Genomic DNA, 22961 nt, shown 5'->3' on the forward strand with positions numbered 1-22961 from the left:
CAGGCTCTCTACAGTCATTTCTCAAGCTTTAGTTAATCTGTAATTACGCTCCAATATCCCTCTTTACTCTTGTTCTAGCCATCAATTTTGGGTATGGATATAGTCCAAACTCATCACGAGTGTGGGTGTGAGTATAGTCCAAACTCATCACAAGTGAATTTTTCTTGGTAATTATCCTTTTTTTGTTTCCGTTTGATTGTTGGTTTTGATTTTCTTATTCTTTTATTACTTGATTCTAGAATCTATTTTCTTGTTTATTAATGAGTAATTTCATTTTACATATCCAGAATATTTCACCTATTTTATCAATTGGTAATCAACACTGAACTCTTTGACAATTCATTATTTTTCAAACAATGCAAGTAAAGTTTAAAACAACTCTTTATATATTTAAAACAACATAAGAGTATTTTAATAATTTTTATATTTATTATATTATATCATACAGTCTAATCAAATAAGAAAATATTATTTAACCATAATATACCATCTTTCCAAGTAGATTGACAATGAAAATCATACAATACAATATTCAATCCAAACACAGTGAAAAAAGAGTGGACATTCAATAACCTTGAATTGGACAGTAAAATGATGGTAGACCTTACTGAAGTTTAAGAGTGGTTGAGTACCACCGTAGGGAAAAAACTCTCCCGCTTCTTTTTCTGTGGTCTTAATCCATTTTTCTTGTTAAGATGTCCCTTTTGCCCAAAAACTAACTCTCTCTCTCCCTCTCTCCAAGACTATACTATAGATAGATTTTTTGTATGTGCTTCTTTTGCATGCAAACTGAGCTTAATAGAGAAGGACGATTTTAATTTGCTGTGGGTGCTGTGGGTAAGCTTTTTAGCGCTTGTAGTTGCTGCTTGTTTCTTAAGTCTGGTTACTAGGTTAACTCTACGAGAAGGAGCTCTCCTTTTATGTTCCTACTCTACTAGTCTACTTTGATTGCTCGACCCAAGTGGCAGTGAAATTGTCTGGACCCAAATGGCTACAAGAGATTGAGATTGTCACATAGCTATGCCGTTCGTATATCACTATTTGCTTTGCATTGGAAAGAACCCAGGCCATCTTTGCTATTTTTAGATCGAGTTTTCTTATTGCTTTTCTTGGTTTTCTTTGCTCATTTAAGAAAACCCATTGCATTCACATTCCAAATGATTGTGCTTTGGTGGTGGTGTGACCACAACCGCTATCTTCTTCCAATCACCAGAAGAGATAGAGCTGCTAGCGTTTCTTTTCTTGCTTAGGGTTTGTTTAGTTTAATATTTAGACACAATTGTTAAGTATTTATATTAAGTATTTAGTAAAATTATATTTAATTATTATTGTTGATGTATAAATTGAATAATAAAAACATATATCATATAATTTATTTTATTATTAAAATAAATATTAAATTATAAATTTATTATATTATTTATTTTATTATTAAAATAAAAAAATAATTAATTTTTTAAAAAAATAATTAAATAACTTTTAAAATTTAGTTATAAAATAATTATTATTATTGATAAAAAAAATTTATAGTTAATTTTAAATTTTTAAATGTAAAAAATGTATTATTTCATAATAAGTATTTTATATTTTATATTATTAATTAAAAAATATTTTAACAAAATTATAATACAAAGTTAAAGATTATAAATTAAAATAAAAATTAATAATATTAATTTTTAAATTACATAAAAAAATATTAATATAATCTTAAAAAAATAAAATTAAATCAGTTAAAGAAATAATTTTAATTATTTTTAAAGCTGATACAAATTATAACCAATAAATATTAATTAATTATTTATTAATAATTAATTTTATTTTTTTAAATTTATCAAATATTTAAATTTATCTATTTAATATCTAAAAAATAACTAAAAACCCTATTAATAGGTTAGCAGGTGTCTTTTCATATCTAGTAGAGATGCTAGGATTTATTTGTTATTGGGCTCGTGGGCCCTTAGTTATCCAAAGTAGGTATGCAAATCTAATTTAATCCTTCAAACCATGCTATTTTAGTCAGTTTTATTAGACACTGAAATGATATACGCATAAAAAAGGGAAATGATATAATTTTTTCGTTATATACATTGAAAAGGAAATGCCCTTTTTTTCCTCTATATTTCTCTCCAAAATGTAAATTTAATTTCACTTCGCCAGCTCTTCTTTTTCCTTCGCTGTATCCAAATTAGAGGGTAAGCTAAACAAATCTTTCTCAAGACATTTTGATTTCTGAAGGAGTACAAATGTAGAAACATGCAAACAATGTGAGAAGTTCCAGTGCCAGCCCTGGACGAAATTGACCATTTAAAAAACATATCAGAATGATCATTCCAGCACCTAATTGCAGAGAAAAAATCCTTTACTTTCAGCTCTAACAATCCTTCACCAATCACCACCTCCAAACCATTCAAACCTGAAAATTGACAAAATCATAATAATATTTGCTAATCGAAACATTGAACAGTGTAAAATTCATGTCAAAAGATGGATCAGAATTCTGGCTTGGTTCTCAATAGAGAGAAAGATCGCTCAGTTTGTTCAGCTTCGATCATTTGGGGAAATATTCATCAACTCCATCTCTTCAATAACCAAACATCCAAACATCACACACGCACTGACGCACAATCTTATCACAAGCAAGAATGCACTAATTTGGCAGCGCAAGCAAACTTTTGCAGAAATTATATGCAATGACTGAACTGGTAAAGATTGCAAAACAATAAAGAAGCCAGCAATAAATACAGTACTACCTATGATAGGTTTGAGCTGGTAAAGAAAACACATCACAATGGTACTGAAGGATCTGGTATGTTATAGAAGCAGATGAATACAGGCATCAGGTCTCAAAGGTTGCATAGCATCAATGAAATAATTCAGACGCAAATTACCCATTAACAATACAAGATTTCATCACCTGCCCAATTACACAAAATCCTTCCTTAACTCAATAAACAAAGATTGGCAGGCAAAAACTATAAAATTCCCATTTTGAACTCCCAAAAAATAAATACCCATCTCAAATCAACTTGCCAAAAAGAAATAGAAATCCACTTCCCCAAAAAAAATAGTGGCGAGCTTGAGGATTAAAAAAGCTCTGATCTTGAGAACCTGTCAGGATACTTGGTAACATCAAACAATTGTTTAGTCAGTGGATTTACAGACTAATGAATTTCTATCATCACCTCCCTATTTTACCCTCGAAAATCCCCCGTAACAAATAAAAGAAAAAGACATTATAAAACTGAAGCAAAATAATCCTTTCAGCTATAAGGATCCTCACTAATCACCACCTCTAAAACAAAGAAGCCTGAAAATTGACAGAATCATAACAATATTTGCAAAACAAAACGTCAAACATAAGTATGTCATTCATGTCAAAGGATGGATCAGAATTCTGGCTTGGTTCTCAATAGAGAGAAAGATCGCTCAGTTTGTTCAGCGTCGATCATTTGGGGAAATATTCATCAATTCCATCTCTTCAAAAGACACACACACACACACACACACACACACACACACACACACACAAATGCAATAATTTGATACAAGCACGAATGCAATTACTTTGAAGAAGTTTTATGCAATTTACCGAAGTATCAATTAACCCAACTATAACACAAGCAAGAATGCAATTACTAAGATAAGTTTGAACTGCTAAAGAAAACACATCACATTGGTACTGAAGTATCTGGCCTGTTATGGAAGCAGATAAATGAGCTGCAAGGGCATCAGGTCTCCAAGGTTATAAAGCATCAATGAAATGTTTCAGACGCAAATTACCCATTAAAAATATGAGATTCATCACCTGCCCAATTACACAAAACCCTTCCTTTTAACTCGATAAACAAAGATTAGTAGCCACAATTATAAAATTCCCGATTTGAACTCCCAAAAAAAAAAGACCCATCAAAAATCAAATTGCCGAAAACGAAATAGAAATCCATCCAAAGCAGAAAAATAAAAAATAAATAAAAGCAGTGAGCTTGAGGATTAGGAAGCGATCAGAACCTGTCGGGATTCATGATAACATCACACAAATAGTCAGTGGATTGACAGACAAATGAATTTCTATCGTCAACTCGCTTTTTGATCCTCAGAAAATCAACCATAAATTAATAAATAAAAGAAAAACATACAGTAAAACTGAAGAAAAGTTAAGCTTCAGCTCAGAACTTCTTAGAGGGTTGTGTTACCATCAAAGACGAGCTCAAAAGACTCATCTCTGGAACACAAAAAGATTTCATCACGGCATAACTAATCTACAGATCCTGCAAAGGACGATTAACTTTGCAATGAAATTTCATACTGAATCAGAACTCACATTAAATAATTTGCTATAAAATTTCAAAACATTATCTGAAGAGAGCTGAACAGCCAGATTCAGAAGCCAGAGACGTCGGTGATGGATGCTAACGAAGGAGAATGAGGCAATTTATAGAAGACCAAACACAGTTCACGCAAAACCCTAATTGCGCTTTCTCACGTGATAGCACGTGACTGTAAATTTTTCCAAATACATTATTATTTAGCCTTATATTCTAATAAAATTATTATTTAATTTTTTTTTATTTTAAAAATTATAATAGTTTATGTGTTTTATTTTTATTAAATTATTTAATTTATTCATCAATTTTTTCATTAGTTAATATTAATTAGATTACTATTTAATTTTTTTATTTTAATAAAATTAATTAATTAATTTTTATATTTTAAAAAACATATTAATTAGCCTCTAAATTTGACTTTATTAATTATTTAATCTCACAATTATTTTTTATATCTAAACTATTCTAATTTTCTTCCCCTTATTTATCTCTTATCCTCTCTTATTTCTCTCTCAATATATTTTTTTTCTCTATATTCACACCTTTCTCTTCATCATTCTCTATTTATTTTTTTATCTGTTAATAAAAATGATATAAATTGTCTATAAAAAAAATTAATTAATTTTTTTAAATTTCTAAATAATCGAAAAAAATTATTTTTCAATAAATAAAATACAAAAACGATATTTAAGAAATTAAAAATATTTAAAAATACAAATAAATTCTAATTTAGTCTCCACATAATAAAATTTTTATTTTTATCTAAAAATATATTTTTTAAAATATAATATTTTTCAAAATATATAGACTAACTAATTAGTTTCATTAGAATAAATAAATTAAATAGTAGTATTTTTTAAAATATAAAAATCAAATAATTAGTTTTTTAAAATAAAATGAGTAAATAATAATTTAAATAATATAAATAATAAAAAATTTAATAAATAAATTAAATAATTTAACAAAAATAAAGCACAAAGACTGTCACACCTTACACCTCCGTAAGGCATAACATGATCCCGTAGAATACCTAATGAACTACCGAACTTCACCTACCGATAACTCATTAAGTACCTTACAAGGGATTTTAAAACAATTTTCTTATTTTTGATAAGTGGCGAGCATTTCTAATAAGTATTTTAAACATGTAATTAAGTTGAAAGCTAGTTGGAAATTTTAGCCCATTTTATTTTTTCGCAAATTTTATAAAAATTTTGACAGAGTTCCCTCTGTATTTTGAGAAAACAGTTCTTCAAATACCTGTAAAAAGCACTTCTAAAAATTTTCTCAATAACTGCTTCAATTTCAAACTCAATCTCAAACAATTTCTCAACACATTTATCAACTTTCAATTTCAAATCACAAGTAAAATACATATTTCGTTCACTTTGTCAATGAATTTTAAAGCATGAAGATATTGTGCACAAACCTCAAATGAGTCGCCTTTTGGCCTTAACTCGACTCCTCGGGTTCTGTCCCGGTATTCTTTTCCACTGAAACACACAATTTTATAGTGTTTCAGTACCATAATTTAACATAAATCCAAAAATAAATTTTACTTCACTTATACCTAGTTCTAACGTGCTAATTTCGATGTTCTTGAAATTTTGTGTTTCGGGTTACTATTCACTGCACTATTCAAGTCAAATAGCTGACTTTCTATGGCTTAATAGGTATGGGAACTCCAACTTCACCCACATACCACATTTTGGTCATTAAACTTGTTGGTTTTGGTCGTTTTTTCAAAGCTTAGGTCATTTTGGCAAAATTGCCAATTTTCGGTTTTGGAGTTCTAAGTTGCACTATTCCATTGGTCAATCTACTGTTGGAATTTGACAAAACTTCCTTCATAGAAAATGTTTCTTATTGTCTTAAGTGTATTCTCATTTTTGGATCACCTCAATTAGAGTTTTGTAGCTCAAGTTATGGCCAAAATAAAATTACTGTTCATGTGCACTGTTCATGCTGAGATTTTGGGTTCTGACAGATTTTGATCCAAATTTGGTCAGTAATTTGATTAAGTTAAGTTCATAATTTGGTCTAAATTTCTTCATATGAAATATTCTACTATGTCTTAGGTTTCCATCGGTTCAAGAATCGCCTAAATCGGAGTTTTGTAGAGGGAGTTATAACCCTTCAAACATTACTGCTCAATAGAAATTCTGCAGAGTTGCAGGTTTGGTAACTCAACTTTGCTCAATAATTTGAATGGGTTAATGGCATAATTTGGGGTGGTGTTCTTCATAACAGTTTTAGATCTATACCTTATCTAATTGCTGGTAAAATTTCAGGTCAATTTGACCTTCCTAGCTCGAGTTATGACCAAATGAACAGTTACAGTTTGGTGCAGTGGCAGCCTGCTCTCATTTCACTTTGGTCAATTGTTTCACTAAGTTTTGGTCAGTTTTTGGGCATGGTTCCTTAATGAAAATTGTGCTATTTTATGTCTATTTTCATCCCCAATTTGTGGCATATCAATTAGACTTGTAAAATTTGAGTTTTGGTCCTTCAAAGTGGGTTTGGTCATGCTGCCAGCAGCATGACCATTGGACCTACGAATTTGGTTTTCATTCCAACAATTCCCACACACCTCTTTTGGTTATTATTGACCATTTTTCATCTCACAATAGACCAAAGTCATCATTTATGCATTTCTCCAAAAGTTGGTTCCAAACCCTAGCATTCAAAACCCTAACTCATCAATTTCATGCATTTAACCAATTCAATGCCTATATACATGCTTCTTTAACTCTATCAAACTCATACACACCTTTAAGTCTATCAAATTCATGCACACACATCAAAACCCTAGCTGGATGAATTTTGCTTTAATCCTCCCACAATTAATTTCTTTTCATTTTAAACATATTACAAGTAATTCAAGCTATAAACACAACTACTAAATTTCAAACTTACAAATTGATGTGCTTACCTCACTTGAATTTAAATTCTCTAGTTTCTCTCCTGTTTCCTTCTTTCTTTGATGATCAATCTCCTTGTCAAGTGACTAAAACAAGTTTTTATGGGTGAATTTGGGGTAAGGTAAGATCAAATGGATGTTTAAAAGCTTGAAGCAAGCTTTAATAGTGGACTTCCATAGAGATGAGACGGAGAAGGTGGGCGGCAAGATGGAAGGAAGAAGAAGAAAATTCTATTTTTTTTTTCTTTTGTTTTCTTTTTATCCTTATCCCTTTTTGAAGACCAAAAATCCATTTTAAAGAAATAATTTAATTAATTTGTTTATGACATCATTCATGATGCCATCACCTTTAACTTTTCCCATCTTCTTTTTCTTTTTTTTTTATTTTTTATTTTTTTCTATTAGTTCTTTAATTTAATTCTCGATTCCGAAATTTTCTTTTCTCCGATTTTATTTGACAGTTAGGTCAGGAGTCAGCTCTCGGGGTCAATTGACCAAATTGCCCCTCGCCGGTTCATCCCGGTTTGTAAATAATTCCATATTTCTTCCGGCTCTCTGACCTAATTATTTGACTGGCTTAACAGTTCTTTTTCGTGATTTTCTCTTTTCCACTATGTTCATAAGGGTCCTAAGGACCGCGGCGTCACTTTTTACGGTTCGAAATTTGAGTTTAAAATGACTTCGCAGTCGTTCCCGAGCAGGTCACCCATCGCTGTGGCTCTCGGCTCGTTTAACCTCTTATGTTTTGTTTTTCTTATTTATAGTTAACTAATTAAACATTACTAATTATTTGTGTTTATAGCTTCTCTAGTTGTCTTAAGTGTGGTTCTAATCCCCTTAATTGTCCGGACCGACACCGGTCACCGGAACAGTGAAATCTACCAGGCTATGCAAACGGGGGTGTTACAATTCTCCCCCCCTTAAAATAAATTTCGTCTCGAAATTTTACCTGGTACTAATCTCTGAACAGCTATGGGTGTTGTCTCCTCATGTCTTCCTCTCGTTCCCAAGTAGCTTCTTGGCCCGAATGATGGTTCCACAACACTTTTACCAATGGTATCTGCTTATTCCGTAGCTGCTTCACCTCATAAGCCAGAATCTCTATGGGTTCTTCTTCATATGTGAGGTCTGGATTCACTTCAATTTCCTCTACTGGTAATACATGAGATGGGTCTGATCGGTACCTCCTCAACATAGACACATGGAAGACATTATGTATCTTTTCTAACTCTGGAGGTAGTGCCAACCGATATGCCAAAGGACCCACTCTTTCTAGAACCTCATATGGCCCAATGAAACAAGGACTCAGTTTCCCCTTTCTACCGAATCTCATAATTCTCTTCCAAGGAGAAACCTTGAGGAAAACTTTCTCACCCACTGCATACTGAATATCCCTTCTTTTCAAATCAATGTAGGACTTCTGACGGTCTGATGCAGTCTTAAGTCGACCTCTAATCACCCTGATTTTCTCTTCAGTTTGTTGAACGATTTCGGGTCCAATCATCTTTCTTTCACCCACGTCATCCCAACACAACGGGGTTCTACATTTTCTGCCATACAAAGCTTCATATGGAGACATTCCAATGCTTGATTGGTAGCTGTTGTTGTAAGCAAACTCAATCAAAGGCAAGTGTGTATCCCAACTGCCCTCAAACTCAATCACACAAGCCCGTAGCATGTCCTCCAAGATCTGAATTACCCTCTCGCATCGCCATCCGTCGTGGGTGGAATGCGATCTTGAAGTTCAATCTAGTTCCTAGGGCTCTCTGAAGACTACCCCAAAATCTAGAAGTGAACCTAGGATCTCTGTCTGACACGATGGATACTGGCACTCCATGCAGTCTCACAATCTCATCGATGTATACCTTGGCCAATCTTTCCAAACTATAATCCATCCGAACTGGCAGAAAATGAGCAGACTTAGTTAGTCTGTCGACAATGACCCATACTGCATCATGACTCTTCTGTGTCCTCGGAAGTCCCATCACAAAATCCATCGTTATTCTTTCCCATTTCCATTCGGGCACTGGTAGTGGATGTAACAACCCAGTGGGTACTTGATGTTCTGCCTTTACTTGTTGACAAGTTAGGCATTTGGATACAAACTCTGCCACATCTCGTTTCATACCCATCTACCAGTAATGCTCCTTTAGCCCTCTATACATTTTTGTACCACCAGGGTGCATGGCAAAAGAAGACTCATGTGCTTCCTTCAAAATGATCTTCCTCAATTCAACATCATTAGGAACACATATTCTGCCCTGGTGTAGCAGTAGACCATCATCTCTGATTGAGAATTCGGGTTTCTTGCTCTGCCTGACTTCTTCCAACAGCTTCTGATACTTCTAATCATTCTGAGCAGCCATTCTAATCTGATCAATCAACACTGGCTGTACATGCCATGCAATTGCTGTCTGCCCATCATCATTAATCTCTAAGCTGGCATGCAATGATCTTAACTCATGTACCAAAGACAAAGGAGTAACTCGTAGACTTGCCATAGTCTTGCGACTTAAGGCATCAGCCACAACATTAGCTTTCCCTGGCTGATAGTCTATTAGACAATCATAGTCTTTTATTAACTCTAACCATCTCCTCTGTCTCAAATTCAACTCTTTCTGGGTGCCCAAATACTTCAAACTCTTATGATCTGTATAGATGTAACACTTTTCCCCATACAAATAGTGTCTCCAGATCTTAAGAGCAAACACAATAGCTGCAAGCTCCAAATCATGTGTTGGATAGTTCCTCTCATGTGGTTTTAGCTGGCGTGATGCATAGGCAATGACATTTCGATCTTGCATCAATACACAGCCTAACCCATTGTGAGAAGCATCACTATATACTGTGTATTCTTTACCCGGAGTAGGTAAAGTCAAGACTGGAGCTTCAGTTAAACATCTCTTCAATTCATCAAAACTCTGCTGGCATTTGTCCGTCCACTGAAATTTTACATCTTTTCTAAGCAGCTTAGTCAATGGAGATGCCAACATGGAGAATCCCTTCATAAATCTACGGTAGTATCCAGCTAAACCCAGAAAACTACGAATTTTTGTGACATTTCTGGGTGGCCTCCAATTAAGGACAGCTTCAATCTTACTTGGATCTACCTTAATACCCTCTGCTGATACTATGTGCCCCAAAAAGGATATCTCCTTCAGCCAAAATTCACATTTCGACAATTTGGCATATAGCTGTTTCTCTCTCAAAGTCTGCAGTACAATCCGCAGATGTCTATCATGCTCTTCTGCATTCTTCGAATAGACCAATATATCATCTATAAATACCACAACAAACTGGTCGAGGTATAGTCTAAAGATAGTGTTCATCAGATCCATAAAAGCAGCCAGAGCATTAGTTAACCCGAATGCCATGACTAGGAATTCATAATGGCCATATCGGGTTCTGAAGGTAGTTTTAGGAATACTCTGCTCTTGTACTTTCAGCTGATAATAACCTGATCTCAGGTCAATTTTGGAGAACATACCGCACCTCAACTGATCAAACAAATCATCAATGCGGGGCAATGGATATCTATTCTTTATTGTCACCTTATTCAACTGCCGATAATCAATGCATAACCGGAGAGTGCCATCCTTCTTCTTTACAAACAATACTGGTGCTCCCCAAGGTGACACACTAGGGCGGATAAAGCCCTTGTCAAGCAGTTCTTGCAACTGCACTTTCAACTCTTTCAATTCTGCAGGTGCCATTCTATATGGCGTTATGGAGATTGGGTCCACACCAGGCATAACATCAATCTCAAACTGCACCTCTCTTTCTGGAGGTAATCCTGGCAATTCATCAGGAAATACATCCGGAAAGTCACATACAGTAGGGATGTCTTTCAGTGTTGGACTCCCCACTTGGGTGTCTATTACATGTGCCAAGTACGCTTCACACCCCTTTCTGATCATCCTTCTTGCTAATGCAGCTGAAATGATGTTTGATGGCAGTAAATGCCTCTCCCCATGTATTACCACATCACCGTACAAAGGGAGACCAAAAGTGACTGTCTTCTGATACCAATCATAGCATGATGCCTGGCTAACCAATCCATGCCCAAGATGATATCATACTCTCTAAAGGGCATTTCAATCAAGTCTGACGGGAAAACATGTCCTTGGATCACCAAAGGACAGTCTCTATAAATTCTGTTGACCCGGACCTCTTGTCCTAACGGACTAGTTACTAGCACTTCAAAATCCATTTGTACACATGGAACAGCAAGTGAACTAACTATACTAGCACTAACATATGAATGAGTTGAACCCGAATCAAACAATACAAATACTTCTTGATCAGAGATAGAGAATATACCAGCTACCACGTCAGAAGTCTCAGCCTCTTCTCGCTGTCTCATTGTATAAATTCTGGCTGAAGCACTTCCTTGTCCCGATCGACCAATCGTGCCTTCTCGATCATCAAGTAGTGCCTCTACCTCTACCTCTTCCTCTGCCAACTGACTGTGAACCTCTGAGAGCAGGACTTTGAATAGATCCCTCGGCAGTAGTAGGAGCTGGACTATATCTCGGAGCACTAGTACAGTCTTTAGCTATATGGCCCTTGCCTCCGCAGTTAAAGCAGGCTCCAGTGGCCCAGTAGCACTCCCCCCCAGGAATCTTGCCACAAGTCTCACAGGGGCGGGCAGAATGTGAACCCCTGCTCAATCACGACTGGACCTAGGGGTCTCTGTCTGGAAAATCTGCCCCTACCAAATCTTCCACCTCGACCCCTGCTGGGTCCACTAAATTTCTTCTTTTTCCCAGAAGTCCCACCAGAACTCGGCTCTACTAACTTTTCCCCCTTGTTTTTCTCTGATTTCTCAGCTTTCTCTGATTTTTCTTTCACTAGGGTTGCTTCTGATTCTATTCTTTCCAACTCAAGTGCTTGAGACATGAGCTCTGAAAAGTTGTTGTGTCGGAATCCCACAACTTGCATCCTTATGCTGGGCTTCAAACCCGTCTCAAATCTCTTGCATCTTGCCTTGCTGGTAGTAAGGAGACTCCCCGCATAGTGACTCAGGCAGGAGAACTCCCTCTCATACTCTGCCACCGATCGGTTCCCTTGTTTCAGACTCAAAAATTCTTGCAATTTCTGGTCAACATATGCATCTGGGATGTATTTCTGTCTGAATTCTCTGATGAAGTCATCCTAGGTCAACACTGGTGGTTCAACCAAGCTGTGGGGGATGGTCTTCCACCAATCATACGCATCCCCTTGCAGTAGCGACACAGAGTACTCAAACTTCAGTTCATCTTGGCAATGTAGCTTCTTAAATACTCTGTCCATTCTTTCAAGCCATTGCTCTGCCTCTAAAGGGTCCACTATACCCTTAAATTCTGCAGCCCCATACTTCAATAACTTGTCATAATGTCTGGCTGGAGGCAATGGTTGTGCCACAGGTGGTTGGGGTGGAGCTTGAGCAGGCATACCCCCAGCCATTTGTTGAAACATCGCAGCCATCTGCTGTGCAAACTGTGCATGGAACTGCGGCATTTGTGGGGCTGGTGCTGCTGACCCACTAACATTCGGTAAAGCTGGGGCTTCCTCTTGTGCCTCAGCTTCCACAGACTGCTCAACTGAGCGATCCCCTTCTTCCATTTCAGGCTGAAGTTAGGGTATCTCCTGAATAAGTAACACATGGATATTTCCCTCCGTTAGTTCATATTCATAATGTAATGCACTGTATGTAACAATTATAGACATTGAGCAGTTGTACTTAACAAAGAAAAACACAAATTCACAAGTTAAAACATACTTCAAAAATTTGCTCTGATACCACTAAAACATGTCACACCTTACCCCTCTGTAAGGCATAACATGATCCCGTAGAATATCTAATGAACTACCGAACTTCACCTACCGATAACTCATTAAGTACCCTACAAGGGATTTTAAAACAATTTTCTTATTTTTGATAAGTGGTGAGCATTTCTAATAAGTATTTTAAACATGTAATTAAGTTGAAAGCTAGTTGGAAATTTTAGCCCATTTTATTTTTCCTCAAATTTTATAAAAATTTTGACAGAGTTCCCTCTGTATTTTGAGAAAACAGTTCTTCAAATACCTGTAAAAGCACTTCTAAAAATTTTCTCAACAACTGATTCAATTTCAAACTCAATCTCAAAAAATTTCTCAACACATTTATCAACTTTCAATTTCAAATCACAAGTAAAATACATATTTCGTTCACTTTATCAATGAATTTTAAAGCATGAAGATGTTGTGCACAAACCTCAAATGAGTCGCCTTTTGGCCTTAACTCGACTCCTCGGGTTCTGTCCCGGTATTCTTTTCCACTGAAACACACAATTTTATAGTGTTTCAGTACCATAATTTAACATAAATCCAAAAATAAATTTAACTTCACTTATACCTAGTTCTAACGTGCTAATTTCGATGTTCTTAAAATTTTGTGTTTCGAGTTACTATTCACTGCACTATTCAAGTCAAATAGTTGACTTTCTAAGGCTTAATAGGTATGGGAACTCCAACTTCACCCACATACCACATTTTGGTCATTAAACTTATTGGTTTTGGTCGTTTTTTCAAAGCTTAGGTCATTTTGGCAAAATTGCCAATTTTCGGTTTTGGAGTTCTAAGTTGCACTATTCCATTGGTCAATCTACTGTTGGAATTTGACAAAACTTCCTTCATAGAAAATGTTCCTTATTGTCTTAAGTGTATTCTCATTTTTGGATCACCTCAATCAGAGTTTTGTAGCTCAAGTTATGGCCAAAATAAAATTATCACATTTGCAATCGCTCATGCTTTGAGATTTTGGGTTCTGGCAGATTTTGATCCAAATTTGGTTAGTAATTTGATTAAGTTAAGTTCATAATTTGGTCTAAATTTCTTCATATGAAATGTTCTACTATGTCTTAGTTTTCCATCGGTTCAAGAATCGCCTAAATCGGAGTTTTGTAGAGGGAGTTATAACCCTTCAAACATTACTGCTCAATAGAAATTCTGCAGAGTTGCAGGTTTGGTAACTCAACTTTGCTCAATAATTTGAATGTGTTAATGGCATAATTTGGGGTGGTGTTCTTCATAACAGTTTTAGATCTATACCTTATCTAATTGCTGGTAAAATTTCAGGTCAATTTGACCTTCCTAGCTCGAGTTATGACCAAATGAACAGTTACAGTTTAGTGCAGTGGCAGCCTGCTCTCATTTCACTTTGGTCAATTGTTTCACTAAGTTTTGGTCAGTTTTTGGGCATGGTTCCTTAATGAAAATTGTGCTATTTTATGTCTATTTTCATCCCAATTTGTGGCATATCAATTGGACTTGTAAAATTTGAGTTTTGGTCCTTCAAAGTGGGTTTGGTCATGCTGCCAGCAGCATGACCATTGGACCTACGAATTTGGTTTTCATTCCAACAATTCCCACACACCTCTTTTGGTCATTATTGACCATTTTTCATCTCACAATAGACCAAAGTCATCATTTATGCATTTCTCCAAAAGTTGGTTCCAAACCCTAGCATTCAAAACCCTAACTCATCAATTTCATGCATTTAACCAATTCAATGCCTATATACATGCTTCTTTAACTCTATCAAACTCATACACACCTTTAAGTCCATCAAATTCATGCACACACATCAAAACCCTAGCTGGATGAATTTTGCTTTAATCCTCCCACAATTAATTTCTTTTCATTTTAAACATATTACAAGTAATTCAAGCTATAAACACAACTACTAAATTTCAAACTTACAAATTGATGTGCTTACCTCACTTGAATTTAAATTCTCTAGTTTCTCTCCTCTTTCCTTCTTTCTTTGATGATCAATCTCCTTTTCAAGTGACTAAAACAAGTTTTTATGGGTGAATTTGGGGTAAGGTAAGATCAAATGGATGTTTAAAAGCTTGAAGCAAGCTTTAATAGTGGACTTCCATAGAGATGAGACGGAGAAGGTGGGCAGCAAGATGGAAGGAAGAAGAAGAAAATTCTATTTTTTTTTCTTTTGTTTTCTTTTTATCCTTATCCCTTTTTGAAGACCAAAAATCCATTTTAAAGAAATAATTTAATTAATTTGTTTATGACATCATTCATGATGTCATCACCTTTAACTTTTCCCATCTTCTTTTTCTTTTTTTTTTTATTTTTTTATTTTTTTTATTAGTTCTTTAATTTAATTCTCGATTCCGAAATTTTCTTTTCTCCGATTTTATTTGTGATTAGGTCGAGTCACTCCTGGGTCAATTGACCAAATTGACCTTCGCCGGTTCATCCCGGTTTGCAAATAATTTCATATTTCTTTCGGCTCCCTGACCTAATTATTTGACTGGCTTAACAGTTCTTTTTCATGATTTTCTCTTTTCCACTATGTTCATAAGGGTCCTAAGGACCGCGGCGTCACTTTTTACGGTTCGAAATTTGAGTTTAAAACGACTTCGCAGTCGTTCCCGAGCAGGTCACCCATCGCTGTGACTCTCGGCTCGTTTAACCTCTTATGTTATGTTTTTCTTATTTATAGTTAACTAATTAAACATTACTAATTATTTGTGTTTATAGCTTCTCTATTTGTCTTAAGTGTGGTTCTAATCCCCTTAATTGTCCGGACTGACACCGGTTACCAGAACAGTGAAATCTACCAGGCTATGCAAACGGGAGTGTTACAAAGACTACTACTCAACTCAACTCAACTAAGCCTTTATCCCAAAAATTTGGGGTCGGCTATATGGATTCGCTTTTTCCACTCTGAACGATTTTGGGTTAAATCCTCAGAAATGTGTAATGCTTCTAAGTCATGCTGTACTACTCTCCTCCAAGTCAATTTAGGTCTACCCCTTTTTTTCTTTCTATCCTCTAGCCTAATGTGCTCTACTTGTCTAACTGGAGCCTCCGTATGTCTACGCTTCACATGACCAAACCACCTCAATCTCCCTTCTCTCAACTTATCTTCAATTAGCACCACTCCTACCTTTTCTCTAATACTTTCATTACGGACTTTATCTAGTCTAGTATGGCCACTCATCCACCTTAACATTCTCATCTCTGCAACTCTTATCTTAGATGCGTAGGACTCTTTCGAGGCCCAACACTCACTACCATATAGCATAGCCGGTCGTATGGTCATGCGGTAAAATTTTCCTTTTAATTTATTAGGAATCTTACGATCACATAAAACTCCCGTGGCACGTCTCCACTTCAACCATCTGGCATTAATCCTATGACTAACATCCTCCTCACATCCCCCATCTACTTGAAGGACTGAGCCTAGATATTTAAAGTGATTACGTTGGGACGTGCCACTCCATTCAAACTAACTCCTTCCCTATCACCGCTTTGGCCTTCACCGAACTTGCAATGCATGTATTCATCTTCGTTCTACTTAACTTAAAACCCTTTGACTCTAGAGTACTTCTCCAAAGTTCTAGCTTCCTATTGACTCCTTCTCGTATCTCATCTATCAGAACAATATCATCCGCAAACATCATGCACCAAGGAATACTCTCTTGTATATGTTTCAGTTCATCTAAAACTAATGTAAAAAGGTAAGGGCTTATGGTGATCCTTGGTGTAATCCAATTGAGATCGGAAAATCTCTTGTGTCCCCTCCCACTGCGCACAATAGTAGTTGCTCCTTCATACATATCTTTCAATACTTGTATATACCTAATAGATACCCTCTTTTGTTCTAACGCATTCCATAAGACCTCTCTTGGAACACTATCATAAGCCTTCTCCAAATCAATAAAAACCATGTGTAGATCTTTCTTCCCATCTCTATATTTCTCCATCAAGCTTCTAATGAGAAAGATCGCTTCCATAGTTGAACGACCAGGCATGAAACCAAATTGATTGAGAGAGATAGAAGTATCATGACGTAGTCGATGCTCCACAACTCTCTCCCACAACTTCATAGTATGGCTCATGAGTTTAATTCCCCTATAGTTTGAGCAACTCAGTATGTCCACCTTATTTTTAAAAATAGGTACTAAAATACTCTTCCTCCATTCATCAGGCATTTTCTTTGAGTTTAGAATCTTATTAAATAATTTAGTTAACCATGCCACTCCCATATCTCCCAAATACTTCCACACTTCAATTGGTATTTCATCGGGTCCACAGGCTTTACCTACTTTCATTCTCTTAAGTGCTTCCTTTACTTCTAAAGATCTAATCCTTCTAGTATAATTTACATTCTTTTCTATTGTTCTATAATCTATATTCACGCTATTTCCATTTTGACTATTATTAAAGAGATCATTAAAATAATTTCTCCATCTTTCTTTAATGTCCTCATCTTTCACCAACACTTTTCCTTCTTTATCCTTAATGCACCTAACTTGATTGAGATCTTGACATTTCCTTTCTCTACTCCTTGCTAATCTATAAATATCTTTCTCCCCTTCTTTAGTTCCAAGTTTCTCATATAACTTTTCAAATGCCTGTGCTCTTGCTTGGCTAACTGCCTTTTTTGCCTCTTTCTTTGCTATCTTGTACTGTTCATATGCCTCATTATTATCACATTTAGGTAATTTCTTATACCATTCCCTTTTTCTTTTCACCGCCTTTTGTACTTCCTCATTCCACCACCATCTCTCTTTTGAGGGTGGTCCATGTCCTTTAGACTCCCAAGTACTTTTCTAGCTACTTCTCTAATCTTTGATGCCATCTGTATCCACATATCATTGGCCTCCATATCTAGCTTCCATACTTGGACTCAAGAAGCTCATTTTTGAACTTCACTTGCTTTACTCCTTTGAACTCCCACCACTTTGTTCGAGCTACACTATTTCTTCTGACCTTACTTGAATTGTTCCTAAACTTGACATCCAAGACCACCAACCTATGTTGACTTGTTAAAGCTTCTCTGGAATGACCTTGCAATCCTTGCATAGAGCTCTATTTGTCTTCTGGTTAAGAGGAAGTCGATTTGGCTTCTATGTTGCCCACTTTTGAAAGTCACTAAATGTGACTCTCTTTTTATAAAGTAGGTATTTGCTAGTATTAGGTCGTATGCCATAGCAAAATCCATGATGCTTTTTCCTCCTCATTTCATTGCCAAAACCAAAACCTCCATGAACATTCTCATAACCTTGCCTATCACTTCCTACATGTCCATTCAAATCTCCACCAATGAAAACATTCTCTTCATTCGGTATGCTTTGCATTAAATCATCCATATCTTCCCAAAACCTTTGTTTACTCTCACTGCCTAGTCCTATTTGTGGGGCATAAGCACTAACTATACTTATTGTTTCTCCTTCTAGTACTAGCTTTACTAGTATAATTCTATCTCCTACTCTTTTCACATTACTGCGTCTTTCAATGTCCTGTCTATGATTATACCAACTTCGTTCTTGTTTCTCTCCTTTCCGGTAAACCACAATTTGTACCCTGAATTACCCACTTCCTTACTTTTCTCTCCTACCCATTTAGTCTCCTGAATGCAAGCAATATTCACCCTTCTCCTTTCCAAGGTATCCACAAGCTCCATTAATTTTCCTGTAAGTGATCCAACATTCCAAGTACCAACCCTGATCCTCCTCCTATCCTGCTCCTTCCTAATTGGTCTCCTTCTATGATATCTTCTATTATTTTCTATGTCTATCTTGTGTTCTGTTCCACTATTTGTTCTATTATCTGTCTTATGGACTAACTTCTTTACCCACACCCGTCCATGATGTGGGAACCCTTGCTCACTTAACACCACACCCGGGCGCCGGCATGGCGCGTCGCTTTCGGTGAACGCCCTACACCCTTGCATATTTAACACTACAGGACGCCCCAACGTTTATATCATTTAAATCCATATCATAGGGTGTGACGAAATTTTTACGCTGGTTGTCACCTACCGCAACCCTCCTCCTTTATCCGGGCTTGGGACCGGCTAAGCGCAAACTACTTAGGCGGAGTTACAAAGACTAAATAATTAATTTTATTAAAGTATATATTTTTTTTTCAACACATGTACGTAAGGTAAGATTTAAAAATAATAATAAAAAAAAATGTCTAACTCCAATTTGATACTACATAAAACTTTTCTAACCAAATTCCATTAAAAGTTTCGGACAACAGTTAAAGTGGAAATGTCATATTAGCAATTTTTTTTTATCCTCTTATTGTTTTATAATTCATAAAAAATTAATTTTTTTAGAGTTTGTGTTACTCCTCCTTCTAAAAATATCTTTTTCAAAAATTGAATTTAAGTTTTTCCTTAAAAAAAATGGTAAATCTTATCATTATACTTAACATTTTGGTAGTTACCATGTTAGCACTTCAATAATAAAAAGAATATTCTCTCATAATTGGCAAGACAACAGGAGAGAAAAAAACTGTATTAATATCAAATGTTAGAAAAAAAAAATTCAAAATATTCACAACAATTATCTATTAGCAACCATTAGGAATGACAACGGGTCTATTAGCAAATTAAATTTTTGCGGATACATGATCCGATCGAATCTTAACAGGACGAATTTGAATAGTATATAATTTGATTTATGATAGGTTCGAGTTTGAAATCTAATACCAGTGATAGGTTCAGATTTTACGTGTTGGGTATTCGTTATCCAAAATTGTTTATGTGAATATTTAATTAAACATAAAATATATATTTTTTATAATAATATTTATAAAATTGAAATATTTTATGGAATTATTAAAATTTTAAAATATAAATTATTAATAAAATTATTTTTTATGCATATTATTAATTTAAATATATAAAATTAAATGGGTTTGGGTATTTACCGGATAATAATAATTGAGTTTGGAATTTGTTCGGCTAAATAAAAATAAATTTTAATCAAGTTTGAGACGGATTTGAATTTTGAAAACATTAATCGAGTTTGAGTTTAAATAGAGTGATTTTCACAGACATTCTACCCATTATCATCCCTAGTAACCATCACAACGAATTTACGCAAGAAGCTTTAAAGTATGTTAATGGTTGAGATCACTCCAGTGAGTTTTGAGATTACTATTAGTTGAATTTGATGCTTTAAAATATTATGATATAAATTTTAATATTTAATTTAGATTTTAATAGTATTTTTGTAAAAAAAAAGTAATGTTGGTCTTAATTTGCCTTTTGTTTGTTAAAATAAGTTTATACTTTCAAAAACTATAAAAACAAATTTAATTTAATGTGTGATTTATATTAAGGGCGTACAATTCTAGTTTGGTTCAGGGTATGTTTAGGAATTAGGATCTAACTAAAATTTGGGCACGGTTTCAGTTTGATTCTTCATTATTTCAATTCTAGTTCAATATGGTTCTTAGTTATTCAACTCCACTACAATTCCAGTTCAATTCTTAATTTTTAAAATATTTTTCTGTAATTATTTTTTTTAAAATTTATATTTAATTATCATTTAAGTTTTGAATTGGGTTATTAATACATAATATATCATATAATATATTTTTTAAATGTTTTAAAATTATATAATCTTTAACTATAAGATGCTTATATAATTTATGATTAAGTATAATATATAATATAATAATATAAGTATATCATATAATATATATTTTAACTATTTATTAATTATATAATATTTAACTATAAAATACAAATATAATTATGAATTAACATATATATAGTATAATAATACATTTATAATTAAGAATTATAAGGTAGTTTAATGTATTTATAACTAAAATTATGAAGAAAATATAGAAAAATAAAATATAATATTAGATTGTATTTAATTCATAACTATATATACATTTTGGGGTGGTTACCATCCAGTTTTGAATCGGAACCGGTTCAATCAAAACCGGACCGAAATCAGTCAAAACTGAAACCGACTTCGAACCGGACTGAAACTATCCTTCTACGGTTTGGTTCAAGTTCATATTTTTTAGAAATCGTGAACCGGCCGTTCTGAACCGGAGATTTTGAACCGGACCAAACTGGCGATTTAAATACAAAAAAATTCAATAAATACCTCACTCCATTCCTAATTCATTTATATATATATATATAGATCATTAATTCTCTACACAATTATTCTATACACTCTCTTTAGTTCTTAATATTCTTTCAATTTCTCTCAAATTTTATAAATAATTATTTCTATATTCCTTTTAATTATCAGTACTTTCACAATTTCCCTATTTTATTATTTTATATGCTCACTGAAATTTTTAATGCTATTTTAATTACTCTATTATTATTTTATATTTTTAATAAAATTTTCAATACCTTCTATTTTGATTTTTTTTATATTTTTTTAATTATCAATTATCATATAATTTTTTAAAAAATGGCAAGTAATACTCAATTCATCTCAACTCAACTAATCTTTTATCTTAAAAACTTATTGGGGTCGGTTATACGGATTCTCTTTCTACACTCTAAACGATTTTGGGTAAAATCCTCGAAAATGTGTAATGCTTATAAGTCATGTTGTACTATTCTCCTCCAAGTCAGTTTAGGTCTACCTATTCTTTTCTTTATATCCTCTAACCCAATGTGCTCTACTTGTCTAACTGGAACTTTCCTATATCTCTACTTCACATGACCAAACCAGTTCAATCTCTCTTCTCTTAACTTATGTCAGAAAATTATGATTCCTCTGAATCCTAAAGGGATACATAGGCAAAATTAAGTTCATGCACATTTTTCTAATTTTTTTAAAAAAAAATTAATTTCATCTCTAGTTTTTGAATAAGTTCAAGTCTTTGCTCATTAATTTTTTCTTAAAAATAAGTTATTTTTATTCTTTTTTTTTTCTTATTTTATTTTGATTGAAAGATTTCTAAGAAAAATTAAAATATTTTTACAAATATAACTTAAATTTTAAATCAATAAAACTTGCCTCTAATTTTTTCCTTTAAGTCCTCTTATACCTCCCCTAAACCGCTTCTAAACCGTCCTCCAAACCTTCTTGAACTGTCATTTTTTGAACCGTCCTTTAAACCGTTTTAAACCGGGGCTCGAACCGGAACCGGCGGTTCAAGAACCGTCTTCTAAACCGTCCCATGACGGTTTGGTTCAGGTTCATAATTTCATCGAACCTGAACTGGTGCTTTAGGAACCGTAACTGACAGTTCCTGAACCGTGGCCACCCCTATATACATATATAAATATATAATTATATTGAAAGTATATAATACGTCTTAAAAAATCATAAAAAAATATATGTATAAATTTAATTCTTAATTTGGTTTCAGTTCAGTACAGTTTTGGGTTAGTTTCGGTTTGGTTCCAGCTCAGTTCTTAGCGAAGAATTGAAATCAAACTAAAGTATCAAAATAACTTTGATTCAATACGATTCTTATCAATTTGGTATGGTTCAGAAATCAAGAACCGTGCACAACCTAATTTGTATGAAAATGATTTAATATTGGCTCATTATGTGTTGACTGCGATCCTTATGCATTCCATGAAAACAACTTTATTGCTAGTCTCAATGTGCAAAGATGTGAGCAATTTGTGTCACCAACTCATTTGGGGGTTGAAGGATGGGCAGAGAAAGTTGGCGTTAGTTTTATGGTACAATATTCAGAGATTGAAGTGTGCTTAGGGCCTTAGTTCAGGTATACGGGCTTGTTAAACAAAGCTTATTTATGAAGCTAGGGTTTAGGGTCCTTACTAATGCTAATGCCCTTTGGGTTCAGGTTCTTTATGTCAAATATTAGATAAAAATAAATGACATTCCCAAAGATGTATCTCGCCTTAGTTATTTTACTGTTTGGTGAGGAATTGTTGGCTGCTTGGATGTCATGTTGCTTAGGGTTTGGTAGTA

At 34.2% G+C, this 22961-nt stretch overlaps 1 long non-coding RNA gene and 7 other non-coding genes across 8 annotated transcripts; all 8 read right to left on the reverse strand.

Annotated features, from left to right (window-relative positions):
• Window positions 1–2043: 2043 nt before the first annotated feature.
• Window positions 2044–4470, reverse strand: LOC110669389 (uncharacterized). The gene is made up of 2 exons (XR_002497674.2): window positions 2751–4470; window positions 2044–2413 (listed from the first exon to the last, which is right to left on the reverse strand). It is a non-coding gene; the product is annotated as an uncharacterized LOC110669389 (long non-coding RNA).
• On the reverse strand, window positions 2485–2577 carry LOC131174332 (small nucleolar RNA Z103). The gene has a single exon (XR_009144580.1). It is a non-coding gene; the product is annotated as a small nucleolar RNA Z103 (small nucleolar RNA).
• On the reverse strand, window positions 2829–2923 carry LOC131174346 (small nucleolar RNA Z101). The gene has a single exon (XR_009144594.1). It is a non-coding gene; the product is annotated as a small nucleolar RNA Z101 (small nucleolar RNA).
• Window positions 3103–3187, reverse strand: LOC131174354 (small nucleolar RNA snoR14). The gene has a single exon (XR_009144602.1). It is a non-coding gene; the product is annotated as a small nucleolar RNA snoR14 (small nucleolar RNA).
• Window positions 3382–3474, reverse strand: LOC131174330 (small nucleolar RNA Z103). Its single transcript, XR_009144578.1, has one exon. It is a non-coding gene; the product is annotated as a small nucleolar RNA Z103 (small nucleolar RNA).
• On the reverse strand, window positions 3721–3814 carry LOC131174345 (small nucleolar RNA Z101). The gene has a single exon (XR_009144593.1). It is a non-coding gene; the product is annotated as a small nucleolar RNA Z101 (small nucleolar RNA).
• Window positions 3998–4083, reverse strand: LOC131174352 (small nucleolar RNA snoR14). The gene has a single exon (XR_009144600.1). It is a non-coding gene; the product is annotated as a small nucleolar RNA snoR14 (small nucleolar RNA).
• LOC131174347 (small nucleolar RNA U61) lies at window positions 4163–4252 on the reverse strand. The gene has a single exon (XR_009144595.1). It is a non-coding gene; the product is annotated as a small nucleolar RNA U61 (small nucleolar RNA).
• Window positions 4471–22961: the final 18491 nt, after the last annotated feature.

Source organism: Hevea brasiliensis, chromosome 15 (genome assembly GCF_030052815.1).
Source record: "Hevea brasiliensis isolate MT/VB/25A 57/8 chromosome 15, ASM3005281v1, whole genome shotgun sequence".
Taxonomy (NCBI): domain Eukaryota; kingdom Viridiplantae; phylum Streptophyta; class Magnoliopsida; order Malpighiales; family Euphorbiaceae; genus Hevea; species Hevea brasiliensis.